The 14,571-nt window shown below is 42.5% G+C and overlaps 1 protein-coding gene and 1 long non-coding RNA gene across 2 annotated transcripts in view; one reads left to right on the top strand and one right to left on the bottom strand.

Moving 5' to 3' along the window:
- Tim17b (Translocase of the inner mitochondrial membrane 17b) overlaps positions 1-14,571 on the top strand; it is a 60,946-nt gene that overhangs the window by 27,689 nt on the left and 18,686 nt on the right. The window lies entirely within an intron of this gene.
- LOC138353109 (uncharacterized) lies at positions 219-12,796 on the bottom strand. The gene is made up of 2 exons (XR_011223053.1): positions 10,877-12,796; positions 219-1,852 (listed from the first exon to the last, which is right to left on the bottom strand). It is a non-coding gene; the product is annotated as an uncharacterized lncRNA (long non-coding RNA).

The following is a 14,571-nucleotide window of genomic DNA, read 5'->3' as shown; positions in this document are numbered from 1 at the left end:
CTTTTCTATATATCCTTGTAAAACACAAGTCTTATACATTTGTGGGAATTTAATAATACAAATTTGTTGATGTACCTATTTATTATCACCATGGGAAGATTCATGGACAACAATGCGAGAGGTAAGGAAAAAGGACTTGCGCGTGCACACAAACACGCCCGAAACATAACTCCAAGTTTGATGTATTTCTGACCAGGGGGAAAAAGACACAGGCCGAATGGGCTTAAATTTTTTATTAGTAAATTAAATTCTGCAGAACAAGTAAATAATATAAGTAGGAATTAACAAATGTAACATGTCCATGTCTGAGGACTAATTAACTTAAAATGTACCCCCGTAGTAGTAAGCATAGCCTAGACATGGCAAACACGTTCTGCAGAAACCTAATGGCAGATGAAATATAATTAGAACTAGGTATAACAGTTAGGACACAAAGGGGAAATAAAGTGTATAGACACAACACTTAATGGAGCCCTACCAAGACATAATGGGGAAATCCTAGAATTAACAGGCGGGCAGAAAATACCTAGTGACTGGGGAAAACTGATATGACAAATGGGAGAAGTTTTTCCCAGGGCGTGAGGCCGGCCGCCAAGGAATAAGAAGTGTTTCCTGACTCTTACTAGCACCTAGACTGGGCAAAGGATTAGCTGCGGACAGCGGGACACTTGGGGACCGGCGCTGCACCCCCACCGCAGGCCAGCTGGCCGGACCCCCCCCAAAGGGCGAGGCCCGCTGGCCGCAAGGAGGCCTCAGAGTGGCAGAGCAACAACGTCCCGGACGTAGTCAGCTGGGGGTTCCAGCTGGTTGCTGGACCCGCCATTATCTCCGATGGCGAGCCCGGCAAGAGAGCCGAGTGGCCCTGTCAATTCTAAAGGCAAGAGGGCGTGGTCAGCTGAAGGCGAGCCTAGCTCTGCGAGGGCGGCGCAAATTAATCGCCCTGAAGAAGTGTTGCCTGTTCACTGGGGCACGGGCCGGGTAGAACTTGCCGGGGGGCGCTCGCTGGGCTAGGGTATGCGTGCGTCCTGCGCTGTGCTTGTAGGATCCGAAGAGTGTTGATTCCTGACCATGTAAGCGATACCTGGTCCAGTCGGAGCGTGCGTCGATATTTTTTTGTCGCGTAGATCACCTCCCCCTGGCTGAAAGATATAAGGCAGTAAGGGCGGGCAGAAGCGGCATGCAGTGTTATCGCGACAGGCAAGAGCACAAACGAGAGGTAAACCCTAGCTGAATCAATACGGAGACGAAAAACGGGGGAAGGGGGGGCCCAGCAGCAGGAATTAAGAGATTCCTTAATTAACAATCCTGGATGAATAAGAGTTTTCCGAATAACTATACTGTAGCAATGAAGGGGGCTACCAATTCTAAGAATCTTCCAGCAAACGGAAGGGGGAAGTACCTTTGCTAGGAGCAAAGGTGGGAGAAAGCCAGTAGGAGAACAGCAAGGAAGCACAAAGCAACTATAAACAGGGATAATACGAAACACTATAAATCTTGATAATATAAACAATACATATACCAAGAAAGGGTATATACAACAAAGCAATATATACATAAACAATAAAATGGAATAAGAACCAATTCTTAAAGCCAAATCTATAACATGCTTGTGTCCTAAGCGGATGTAGAATGTGAGCGGGGAACATTACCCTTGGTCTCCATCCCATCTCTGCCTCCAGACGGGTGATAGAGCTTAATAGAAGCCAAGGAGTCTGCCTTAAGTGGCCGCTGAGTGTAGTCTTGTGTTGTCAATGAGCGTCTGCAAGCCGCAGCTAGTACGCCGTGAACTTCGGCTACATCTTTTAGAACAGGAGCAAAGTGAAATCGACGGCAGGGAACTGGCATCCAGTAACTGTAATAAGGATAATATTAAGAATACAATGTCGTAAATAATCGTACAATGTAAGAATACAATGTAATATCGTAAACAACCGATGACGGCAAGTGCCGCAGAATGGAAGAAATTAAGAAAGCAACGCCAAACCATAATAACAATTTATATTAATAAAATAATACTGGAATGACAGTAACGATACGGAATAATATTAATACTACCATATAGCCCAGCAAATAAGGGAAGATAATAGTATTAACGTAGGCCCTGGGCGGCTGCATGCGTTGTGACGGTGATAAGAGGAATATCCGGCTCGCGTTCTCTTCCTCGCCGCAGTAGGGTGAGGAAGGGGGGGGGGGTTTCCGGCTTGTCGTGGCTGCGAAAAAGGGAACATAGGAAGCCAACGTTGTGCGCCAAGCGGGCAGAGCACAGGGAAAGGAATAGCAGTTGGAGGTAAGGGCCCCTAACCTAATGATAGACGAGGTTAAATTAAATAGAATACTATTACGTAGTAAGAAACAACAATGGCGAAGGAACAAGAAACGTAAATTAGCCCAGAAGGCCGGATGGCCAAAGAACGTTAGCGACCGTATGGCCAACAACATGCTGGCTGACTGCTGGCTGACTGCTGGCCAACAACATGCTGGCCGCATCATGCTAACTGACTGGCTTATGCTTGCCGTATGGAAGGCCGAATGGCCAGTTTTTGCATGACACCGTGCGCGAGGCCATGCTAAACTTCTCTGTAGCATTCCAAATGTATCCTAATGTACTGCCGAAACGATGAAGAATGGGTGGTCAAATATAATGCACAATATTTAGAATATATAATGAGGGAAACGAGTGTAATAGGATGAAATAACCAGAGGAAAAAATGGGGGGGGGGACCAAACCCGAATGCACTGTAACTAGCGTACCCTAGCTGAAATTAACTTAATGGCACAGAGGCAAAGCAATAGATTAATACAAATCCCAATTGAAAGTCCCTTAATATAACAAATTGAACGTGAAACTTAAGCAAAGTGTAAATTGCGGGAAAAATTTGCCGTGTTAAATACGAATCATAATTGCAAGTCCAACAATAACAAATTTTTAGGCATGAGGCGAAAGCAATGCTATAAATTGCGATAATAATACAACTCATAACTGAAAGACTAGCAATCATAAGATATATTTTAAAATTGTTCACAAATAATAAAAATTATAAATCACCAAAACGGCGTACCGCACGACGCCAGGGCGTCAAAGCTTAAGGTAGAGAAACTGAGACGGCGAGTAGCCACTCGCTCAGCCTAACTGGCCTTACCTAACAAAGAGGAGCGAACAAGCATAAAATTCCACCGGGAAGTAAAACCTGCAGCTGGTGTTGGGAGGGCATCAATTGAATTAAACTGTGATAGGGTAAATGTAAACATTTAGGCCGTAAATGATAAACCACATAACGTAACCAGGAGAAAACAACAAATATGCCGCAAGGCTACCCGTAATAACAGTAATAATTTACAGAGGAAACTAAACAAATGCAGGACCAGAAACTTAAAGCGGGAGACAAGGGCCCGTAACACCGCGACTAGCACATCCTAACTGCAGGCGATGAGTCACAATAACGTGGCTGAAGTATGTTGACCAGACCACACACTAGAAATTGAAGGGACGACGACGTTTCGGTCCGTCCTGGACCATTCTCAAGTCGATTGTGATGAGGACAGGTAGGGACAGGCATTAAATAGGCAAGAGAGAGCTGAGGAGGAAAGTCAGGTGTAGGGGATAGTAGTAATGAGAACTGCAGCAGGCCTATTGGCCCATACGAGGCAGCTCTTATTATAACCACCGAAGGAGAAAATAATAGGAATAAGAAGATGAAGAGGATAGCAAGGGAGCGTAGAAGACAATGAACAGAAAAAGGGAGAAGAGAGAAAGAGAGAAAGAAATGGAAGGGGGAAAGCTTATGTTAAGTCACGTTTGTTAGAAAGATTAGAGCATTTGAGTATATACTGTGAAAGGGAAGAGTCCACAGCAACAAAGCCAGGACTCAAGTTCATGTTGGGTACATTGTTAATAAGAGCCGATTCTACAAGACGGCGTCTGTGTAGAGTAGAGGCAGGAAAGATTATTTTGGAGGAAGACCAATCAATGGGATGATTAGAATCCCTCACATGGCAGAAGAGAGCATTGTTAGTGTCTGCAGACTTAACACTTCTCTTGTGTTCTTTAAGTCTGTCATTCAAACGACGAAACGTCGTCGTCCCTTCAATTTCTAGTGTGTGGTCTGGTCAACATCCTAACTGACTTTACTTAATAACTTAAGGCAAAGCAAAAGTTAAACAAACATACTGTAAACACAGTAAAAGACACATGCAACAAGACAAAGCATCCTGAGCGGGAATAAAGTGAGTAGGCTAGTGGAAAATGCGAAGCCAAGGAAACTGAAGCAAGAGGCAAGAGGCCTGTGACACGGCAACTAGCACAACCTAGCTGGCTTAGTTAATAACTCAAATACAATAAGCACGGGTTTTATAAGTTAAAGAATTATGCACGTGGGTAGTACCTGGACCTTAAACCCACATTTTCTGAGGTTGGAAGAAAACATGCTCAGATTGGGGACTTATTTTATAATGGTAAATATATAATAAATAATAAATTGATAAATAAAATTATTATTATATAATAAATAATAATAAATAGTATAATGATAAGCCATTATTTTTAATGAATCAAATTGATAATTAGGATGAATGATAAATAATTATTGACTAGTGCATAACAAAGTATTAAGGAATAATTATAATGAATAATCCTTAATGATAAAGTAGAAATCAATTACAATTAATAACTACATCCATAGGTAGTAAATGAAAGTTGCATTAATTTAATTAGACTAATTACAATTCATGGGAATATTTCTTAGCTATCTGCAGGCTTATCACTTTGGGGGTTCCGGCGGAGCACCCCCAATCCCGCGAGGGCCAGCGGGAGAAGGATTAAGGAGAAGGGTTTCCTTCCTCTTACTAGCACGTAGACTGGGCAAAGGATTAGCTGCGGACAGCGGGACACTTGGGAACCGGCGCTGCACTCCCACCGCAGGCCAGCTGGCCTAACCCCCCCCCCCCGAAGGGCGAGGCCCGGTGGCCGCAAGGAGGCCTCAGAGTGGTGGAGCAACAACGTCCCGGACGTAGTCAGCTGGGGGTTTCAGCTGGTTGCTGGACCCGCCATTATCTCCGTTGGCGAGCCCGTCAAGAGAGCCGAGTGGCCCTACCAATTCTAAAGGTAGGAGGGCGTGGTCGGCTGGAGGCGAGCCTAGCTCAACCCCCAACCCCGAAGGGCAAACGCGGCGGCTGGCCGCTGTAGCTAGGAATGTGTGTACACCTCATGGGTGCAGTAGTCTGCCCTCGGGCTCCATCCCTTTTCCTTGTTCATCAATGGTGTACCTTGTGCGCCTCCCGTAGTCGGTTCTGGAAGTATTAAGGCAGTAAGGGTGGGCAGAAACGGGCATGCAGTATGAACGTGACGGGCAAGGAACCTACCCCTTAAGGGTACTGCTGGAATTAGTTTCTAAGAGGAGGGGGACATTTCCGGAAGCGAACTGGGCAAGTGTCATTAATGGATAAAGCCAGGGTTATACCCTGCAGAAACTCTGAAAAGGAACACTGGTACAGGGAATAGGAGTGACTAGAGGGAAAGGAAGAGAAAAAAGGTCTTCCAGGAAACTAGTCTGTAGCGAAGTGAGGTAACTATCAAACCGAGCAGAGCTTTAGCAAGGAGCAAAAAAAAAAAAAAAAAAAAAAAAACAGACAAGTAAAAAAGGTTGGGTAAACCAGTTACGGTATCTGGGTCAAGTGCAGAAGATTTATCCAGGGGGAGGGCTCTAGCAAGTAATAATTCATTTCAAAATAATCCAATAGAATAGTATAGAACAATAGAACAGCCCAACGTAATCAATATTTATATGACCACTATGTATACAATATCAAATCAATATATAAATAAAACCATAAAACAATTATAAGAACAGGTCTTAAGGCGTAACTGCAACATGCTTGCGTCCAGAGTGCCATGAATTATAAGGATGGTAACCGAGTCCGTTACAGTGATCTCCATTGTAAGTTGGCCTCCGAAAAGCATGTTAAGAGCTGAATAGTTAGCCTAAGAAACTGCCTTATGAGGCGCAAATGAGTTTAGTCTGAGTGTCAATGAGCATTCTGCGAGCAGCAGTACCCCAAGAACTTCAAGATCTGGGGATCTGAGGCAAAGAGAAATGGACACCAGGAAGGCTAGGGATCCGTAAATGTAAAATAATTAATGTAATTAATATAGTAAAATAACAGAAATAAGGACGAAAATAGTAAACCAACTCCCAGACTCATAATAAATTACTACGGACAAGATGGAAATAAAAATTGAATGACAGTACTATAAATTAGTATAGCAACTAATGAATATATACATACACACACACACATATATATATACATATATACATATATATATTAGTATATTTTGGTAGCAGTCTTTCCTGTAGACATATATTATTAAATATGACCGAAAAAGTAAGATTAATAATTCTAACACGAATTTTCTCAATCTTTCATACATTACGCTTCACTGTTGGAGGTAAATCAAAAATCACTTCTCCAAAATTCATTTTTATTTCTAGTCTGACGCGACACGGGCGCGTTTCGTAAAACTTGTTACATTTTCAAAGACTTCACAAATACACAACTGATTAGAACTTACGTATCTCTGCTATTATATCTACATTTGAGTGAGGTGGGAGGGGTGATGTGGCATTAACACAAGACAGAACATGAGGGGATATTAATAGGGTATTAAAAGTATCAACACAAGACAGAACAGAAACAATGGGTATTGAATAGAAGTGTTTGTAGAAAGCCTATTGGTCCATATTTCTTGATGCTTCTATATTGGAGCGGAGTCTTGAGGTGGGTAGAATATAGTTGTGCAATAATTGGCTGTTGATTGCTGGTGTTCAACAACCAGCAACCAGCAACAACCAGCAAAAGAAGTCAACACCAGCAATCAACAGCCAATTATTGCACAACTATATTCTACCCACCTCAAGACTCCGCTCCAATATAGAAGCATCAAGAAATATGGACCAATAGGCTTTCTACAAACACTTCTATTCAATACCCATTGTTTCTGTTCTGTCTTGTGTTGATACTTTTAATACCCTATTAATATCCCCTCATGTTCTGTCTTGTGTTAATGCCACATCACCCCCTCCCACCTCACTCAAATGTAGATATAATAGCAGAGATACGCAAGTTCTAATCAGTTGTGTATTTGTGAAGTCTTTGAAAATGTAATAAGTTTTACGAAACGCGCCCGTGTCGCGTCAGACTAGAAATAAAAATGAATTTTGGAGAAGTGATTTTTGATTTACCTCCAACAGTGAAGCGTAATGTACGAAAGATTGAGAAAATTCGTGTTAGAATTATTAATCTTACTTTTTCGGTCATATTTAATAATATATGTCTACATATATATATATATACATATGCACACACACACACACACACACAAGAAATAAATAGTACCTTACAAATATAACAAAGGTTTCACTAAGAAAATGTAAACGAGACATAAGCACTAGAAGGATAGGGAAAAGCACAAAATACTCCTTCCAAAGTACGAGGTCGCAGGCTAACAGGGCGGTCCCTCCCAGCTAAGGGCTCCACAGGGGCCCCGGCTAAGGGCGTAACGGCTGGCCCAGCTAATGGGCGTAGTACGGGCCGACCGAGGGCATGGCGAGAAATGCCAGAGAAAACGATAACAAGTAAAGCAGAGGAAGGGTAGGAGTAAGGCGACTAAAACCCGTACCTAATAATAAAGAACTTAAATAAGTAGTAGTATGGTACAGTAGGAACTGTATAAATACATAAATAAGTAAATGTCCCACACTGGGGAGGAGGAAGTAAGCAGGGAAACCCTAACCTTAACAAACCAACGATAACGTAGCATGCACAACACTAACACTAGTGGTCAACAAGGGCAAAATAAGGGCTTAACAAACAACAGTTGCCAAATGTAAACTGTAAAATCCTGCCTCTGAACATCAGCAGCTGGAAAACCTGCAGCTGGAAATTGGCAACTGGTGCATCGACATCTGCCAAAGATAAATAAATAGTGGCAACGGCCACCAGGGAAAACTTCGGATATAAGTAGAAAACCAACTGCAAGACAATTAGGGACCACATAGAACCTGGGAGCCAACAAGGGAACAATGAGTATCTTCGGCCGCTGCCGAAGATACAAAATTAGCGGCAACGGACCAAGGGGGAAACTGCAGCGGTAAGGGAAGTGCGACTGCAAAACAGATCATGCTCAAATAATGCTGGAACATAACTCTTTAGAGAAAACGGGATTAATTCATGAAGCTGAAATAAATTACAATCAAATACAATAAACTGAAAGGAGTGCTAATAGTCACCACGTCGGCTGGAACGCTTCTGCTGGAACTTCGGGGCTGGCGCGTCGGCAGCTGGACCCTTGGGAGCTGGAACGCAGTAGGATGGGCATTATCAGTTGGGACCGCTTCAACTGGAACATCAGGAACAACTTCAGCCATAGCATGGGGCTGGTCCAACAACCGCTGATACGCCGGCAGCTGGACCATGTTGCACCTGGACAGCAGCAAGCTGGGACAACAACAGAACACACAGCAGCTAGAACAACGACTGCCGGGAATGTCAGCAACCGGAACACCAACAGCTGCAGCAGCTGGACACCAAAATTGAGGAACAACGTAGTAAAGGAGTGGCGGCTCGGACACTAGGGCAGACGGCTGCAACAGACCCAACCGAGCATCGTCCGCTATAACACAGTGACACGTCGCAGGAAGAACGTCGGCCGGACAACCCCTGAACGAAAGCAGCAAAGACGTTGGTGGCTGTGAAAACGTTCCGAGCTACACCGGCAGACAAAAGCGTCTGGATAAACCAGCGGCCTGGGGGGGGCCACTGACTTCCGGGCTACACCGGGCAGACAACACGTCTGGATAAACCAGCGGCCAGAAAGGCCGTGTATTTATATGACCAATATAAATATAATACCTGAATAACATCGCCGGCTTAACTCATCACAGGAAGGACGTCGGCTGGAGAGCAGCCCCTGAACGCAGTTAGCCAAGACGGCAGCGGCTGTCAACCTTCCTGGCTACGTTGGGCAGACAAAACGTCTGAATAAACCAGCAGCCTGGGAAGCAGCAATATCTTCCGGGCTACACCGAGCAGACAATATGTCTGATAACCAGCGGCCTGGGAAGCCACGCATGTCTGGATAAACCAGCAGCCGGGAGGCTGCAGATTCTTCTGGGCTACACCGGGCAGACAAAACGACTGGAAAACGTTTACTGGTACACGAAACTGGTACTGTCTAGCGTCAGTACTTAATAACTTTATGACAAAGTCAAGGAAACAAGTATATAGGTAAAACAGTAAGTAAAATGACATGCACTTAGGCAATGCATAATTAGTAATAAATTGCTGATGGAACTAATCATAATACGAGTCCAAGATAAACTTAAAGGGAGAGGCATGAGGCCCGAAGACAGCGTCTAGGACATCCTAGCTGACTTTACTTAACTTGAAGGTGAAGCACAAGTTAAACAAACAATTGTAAACCAGTAAAGTAAAAACATGCAGCAAGGGCGATGTAAAATGCAGGAAATTTGCTGGGGAAACTAAACATAAATGCAGGGCCAGAATAAACTTAAAGCAAGAGGCAAGGGCCCGATCCCTACAACTATCACATCCTAGCTGACTTTACATAATAACTTAAAGGCAAAGCAGAGGTTAAACAAACATAAATGTAAAACCAGCAAAGAAACACGCAGCTTGACACTGCATAAAATTCATTAATAAATTAAGGAAACTTATGGAAAACAAGTCCATAAAAACTTAAAGCTAGAGGCCGGAGGCCTGTGACACAGCAGCTAGCATAACCTAGCTGACTTTACCTAATAACTTAAAGGCAATAGCAAAAGTTAAACAAACATAAGTGTAAAACCTGCAAAAGAAAACATGCAGCTTGACACTGCATAAAATTCATTAGTAAATTAAGGGAACTTATGGAAAACAAGTCCATGAAACAAAGCTAGGGGGCCAGAGGCCTGTGACACAGCAGCTAGCCTAACCTAGCTGACTTTACCTAATAACTTATAGGCAATAAGCAAAAGTTAAACAAACCTAAGTGTAAAACCTGCAAAAGAAAACCATGCAGCTTGACACTGCATTAAATTTATTAATAAATTAAGGAAACTTATGGAAAAACACAAGTCCAAGAAAACTTAAAGCTAGAGGCCGGAGGCCTGTGGCACAGCAGCTAGCCTAAGCTAGCTGACTTTACCTAATAACTTATAGGCAATAAGCAAAAGTTAAAACAAACCTAAATGTAAAAACCTGCAAAAGAAAACATGCAGCTTGACACCATTAAATTCATTAATAAATAAATTGTGAGGCATAACACATTGTAACTGAAAGACAATAATATAATATTTTATATAGCCAGCGTTTAGAGTAGGGCAAAGCAACAGGGCTAAATAGGAGCTGGCTTGAGCATTAAATGTCCTGGAACAACAATAACAGCACTACCCAATATAAAAATATAGGCATGGGGCGAAAGCAAAGCTAAAATTATAAATAATGTAGCGTGAGGGAGCACGCCATGACTAACAGTCAGACTGTAAAGAAGGACTTATATAAAGAACGTAAATAATAAATAACGGCACAACAGAAGTCGCCCAAGCAGCATACCTCACGTCGACTGGGTGAGGGAGCTTAAGGTACAGGGCTGAGCAGTTGGGGGAGGTGGGGTGGAGGACAGGCCTCCCGATTGTACTTCAAATAACAGGCACCTACTGGAGAAAAACCAGTGCCCCATAACACCGAGGGTCACCTCCCCCTCTAGGACCACTGCACCTGCATTTGGTCACCAAGGCTGAACCAACAGGCGTGCTGCAGGGCGCGCGCGCCAACACAGAGACAAACACTGGTCCGGCCGCGCCAACAACACAAACACTACCTTAAATGTTGAGAAGGGCAGGACGCCCCTGACGGGTCGCTCCGAGTCGTTGTCGATGGGAACTGGTGTAGGGTCCATGCTGGGAGAACAGTTGAGCGGGCTAAACTTTTGTGTTTACGACTCGCTGAGCAGCAGTGAGTCGTTATGTAAGAGCAGCTGCTGGCTTGGAAGAGGCGCCACGCCGTCTCCGTCGGGGACTGGTCAAGTCGTATACTGCAATTTCGGATACCGGCTAGAAACAACTTCGTTCACTGAGAAGTTTGTACATACAAACCATTCCGTTCGTATATGCGCTGGTTTGTGTTCGCTGTTGTTCTCGTCTGAATAAATACATGGCACTTGTTCATATAATTAGCGCTTCCATTATTAAAATTATTTATCCATTATTAGAATAACATATATAACCTTATATAACTCTTATATAACCTCGGTTACAGAAATAACAAAGAAAATAGATATGAAAAATATTACCTTCGATGTTAGTAGTAGTTGTGAAGGTGAGGAGAAAGAAAAAATGTTACGGTGTTGGAAGGAAGTTTCTAAGGTACTCTTGTATCTCATGGAATGTGACGGACAGGGCAAAGGTAGTTTTATTATTAATCATGGATGAAAGTAAATTAAGAATATTATCTTGGAACATTAATGGATTAAAAACTAGAGCGGTGGATGTACACTATTATGCTCTTAGAGAGGATATTGACATAGTATAGCACTCCAGGAAACTGGGGATAGGGATGGTAGCATACTGAGGCTAAATGGCTATAGAGGCTTTCACTTATATGCTGATGGAGGAACTAGGGGGGTCTCATGTTATGTCAAAAGTACCATACCTGCCGAGATAACGGGAATCCCTCAGAGATATAGAGGTATTGAAAGTATTAGCTTGCGGATACAATTAAAGAACCGAGAGTTAAATTTCATTAATCTATACATCTCTGATAGCTCCCTTGATTTACGATACTTGCCAGATTCCTTCTTTTCTGAAGATACACTTGTGGTAGGGGATTTTAATGCCAGACATCCAGCTTTAGGATCAAGGGGTAAAGCAAATAGGAATGGTTGCAGATGGTACCAGTTTTTGCAGGAACATGAAGATGTTCAACTGCTGGGCGAGCCCTCTCCTACTCATTTGAGGGGAGGGAGATTAGGTTATGCTTGTTTAATAAATGCTGAGGGCATAGAGGGGAATTGTCTTACTGTGGATGAAATGCTAAGTGATCATTTTGCATTACAAATACAGCTTAAACTAGATAAAAAGCATGCCTGCCTTCAGAGGAAAAGGTTAAAGTTTAATGAGGGAGAATTAAGGGGTCTTGTTGGCCATATTAAGTCTTGGTATGATACTTATAAGCCGGTTTCGGCAGAAGCATTTTATGAAGATTTAATTAAGGAGGTAGATGTATTTAATGCAGCATTGAACCGGAAACCATCTAGTATAAAAGGCATCCCCCCAGAAAAGAAAATTATACACATGACAAGATGCTTAAGGGGTGGACATTAACAATGAGGAGAGCTCACAGGGATTGGAATAGGAATGGTAGGACTGAGGAAGGGAAGAATGCTTTACTGGCAGTTGCTATAGGCTGTGTGGGGAGAAGAGAAAGGAAATTAGGAGCAAGTATTGGCAGGAATTTGCAGAGAAAGTTGGGAGTAACAAACTTGAAGGAAATCTCGCAAGACGTAAATAAAATAAGAAGTAAAAAGCACAATTTTGTTGCACATCCAGACCCGCAAGGAATTGCAAATGGGCTCGTAAATAAATGGGCGGAAGCTGCCAAACTTAGTTCATTACCCGCTGTAACGAGAGAGTCATTAGATTCTTGGAAAGATCTAATAAAGGATTTTATACTTATAGCAGGTAACAGTGGTGATGTCACTTGCACAGGTATTACCAGAGAAGAACTAATAACGGCGATTAAAGTTGGGAAATCTACCGCACCTGGGGAGGATGGAGTAACTTATGAAATACTTAATGAACTTGCCACTATGACGAAAAGCCCACTTTTAGACCTCTTTAATATTAGTTATAAAGAGGGCAGTATTCCCAGTAAATGGAAAAAAACTATGATCATCCCTATCCCTAAAGCCAATGGAGAGTATAGACCTGTGTCTTTAACCTCGTGTTTTTGTAAAATGATGGAGAGGATCATTTTAAATAGACTTTTATAATAATAATAATAATAATTTATTTAGGTAAAGGTACATACATAAAGAGATTTTACAAAGTTTGTTGGCTTAATAGATAGAGCTAGTACATACAATGCCTAAAGCCACTATTACGCAAAGCGTTTCGGGCAGAATATATATAATAGGTGATCAGCTGTCTAGTAATTTGTTCGGGTTCCTCAAAGGAAAAAGTACCTCTGATTGTATTATTAAATGTCTAGCTAATAAAAATGATTATTAAAGAATTTTCATTGATTTACAAGGAGCTTTTGATAAAGCCAACAAAGAGGTTATTTTATATGAATTAGCTAGTCTTGGTGTTAAAGGGAAATTATTGCGCTGGATAGGGGATTATCTTTACGAAAGGAAGGCTCAGGTGTGGTATCAAGGTTGTATGTCAGGTGTGAGGTCTTTTGAACTCGGCACACCTCAGGGAGGAGTGTTGAGTCCCACCCTGTTTAATGTACTAATGAATAAGATAGCATCTGAGAGATACTCAAATGGGGTAACTCCGATCATATATGCCGATGATATTTTGTTTCAGGGCAAAGATATTTCAAAGGTTCAAACAGTGTTGGACAATTTCGGAAACCTGTGTCACCATATAGGATTGGTGGTTAATGAAAACAAAAACAAAAAACAAAAAACATTTCCAAGCCATGCATTGCCACCTATTCTACACAAAAAAAATACTGCAGGCAGTTTTTTTGTACATCCTATCATTGAAATTGAATTGAATTTTCAATTTCAATCCTATCATTGTCCCGAGTTAGGTAGTGCTAAAAATCGACAATGAATGTTATGAAGGTCTTTTGATGGGTCCTTGGGACCCTCCCTTCTCCATTCAGAGGCTTTGGTTTTCTTGTTTTCCTGGCTAAATGACAGATTCAAGGCTAGAGGATTAGAGATAGCGAGTAAGTACCTTGTAGTGCGCAGGTGGAACTAATGAGTGAAATGCTTCATGATCGAGTTATGTTTCGTGGCATTGTGGCCTCATTTTCTATACTGCTCTTCGCCCTTACTTCATTACACACACAAATCACAATTGCGTGATGCATCAAATAAACAAATCCACAAGGGCCATGACGAGGATTCGAACCTACGTCAGAGAGCATCCCAGACGCTGCCTTAATCGACTGAGCTACAACATTGATTGATTGATGAAGATTAAGCCACCCAAGAGGTGGCACGGGCATGAATAGCCCGTAAGTGGTGGCCCTTTCGAGCCATTACCAGTATCAAAAGATGATACTGGAGATCTGTGGAGGCGCAACTGCACCCTGCGTGACGGGAGATGTCTCCCGGACCAAGTGGTGACCAAATGGTGAGCTACAACATGGTCAAAAGATATATATATTAGGGGGTACCACCACTGGTGCAATTATAGGGACCAATAGACTTTGCTGCGATTTGTCAATTCGTAGTGGATTTACCTGGTACAGGAGTGGGGCTGTAACTGCATGTGGTCAGTATATATTTGAGTATATACTGTGAAAGGGTAATAGAGGGGGAAGTAATAGGAATAAGAA

This window comes from Procambarus clarkii, chromosome 56, assembly GCF_040958095.1.
Source record: "Procambarus clarkii isolate CNS0578487 chromosome 56, FALCON_Pclarkii_2.0, whole genome shotgun sequence".
Classification (NCBI taxonomy): Eukaryota; Metazoa; Arthropoda; class Malacostraca; order Decapoda; family Cambaridae; genus Procambarus; species Procambarus clarkii.
The sequence above is the reverse complement of the archived record's forward strand: the minus strand, read 5'-3'. Positions and strand labels throughout refer to the sequence as shown.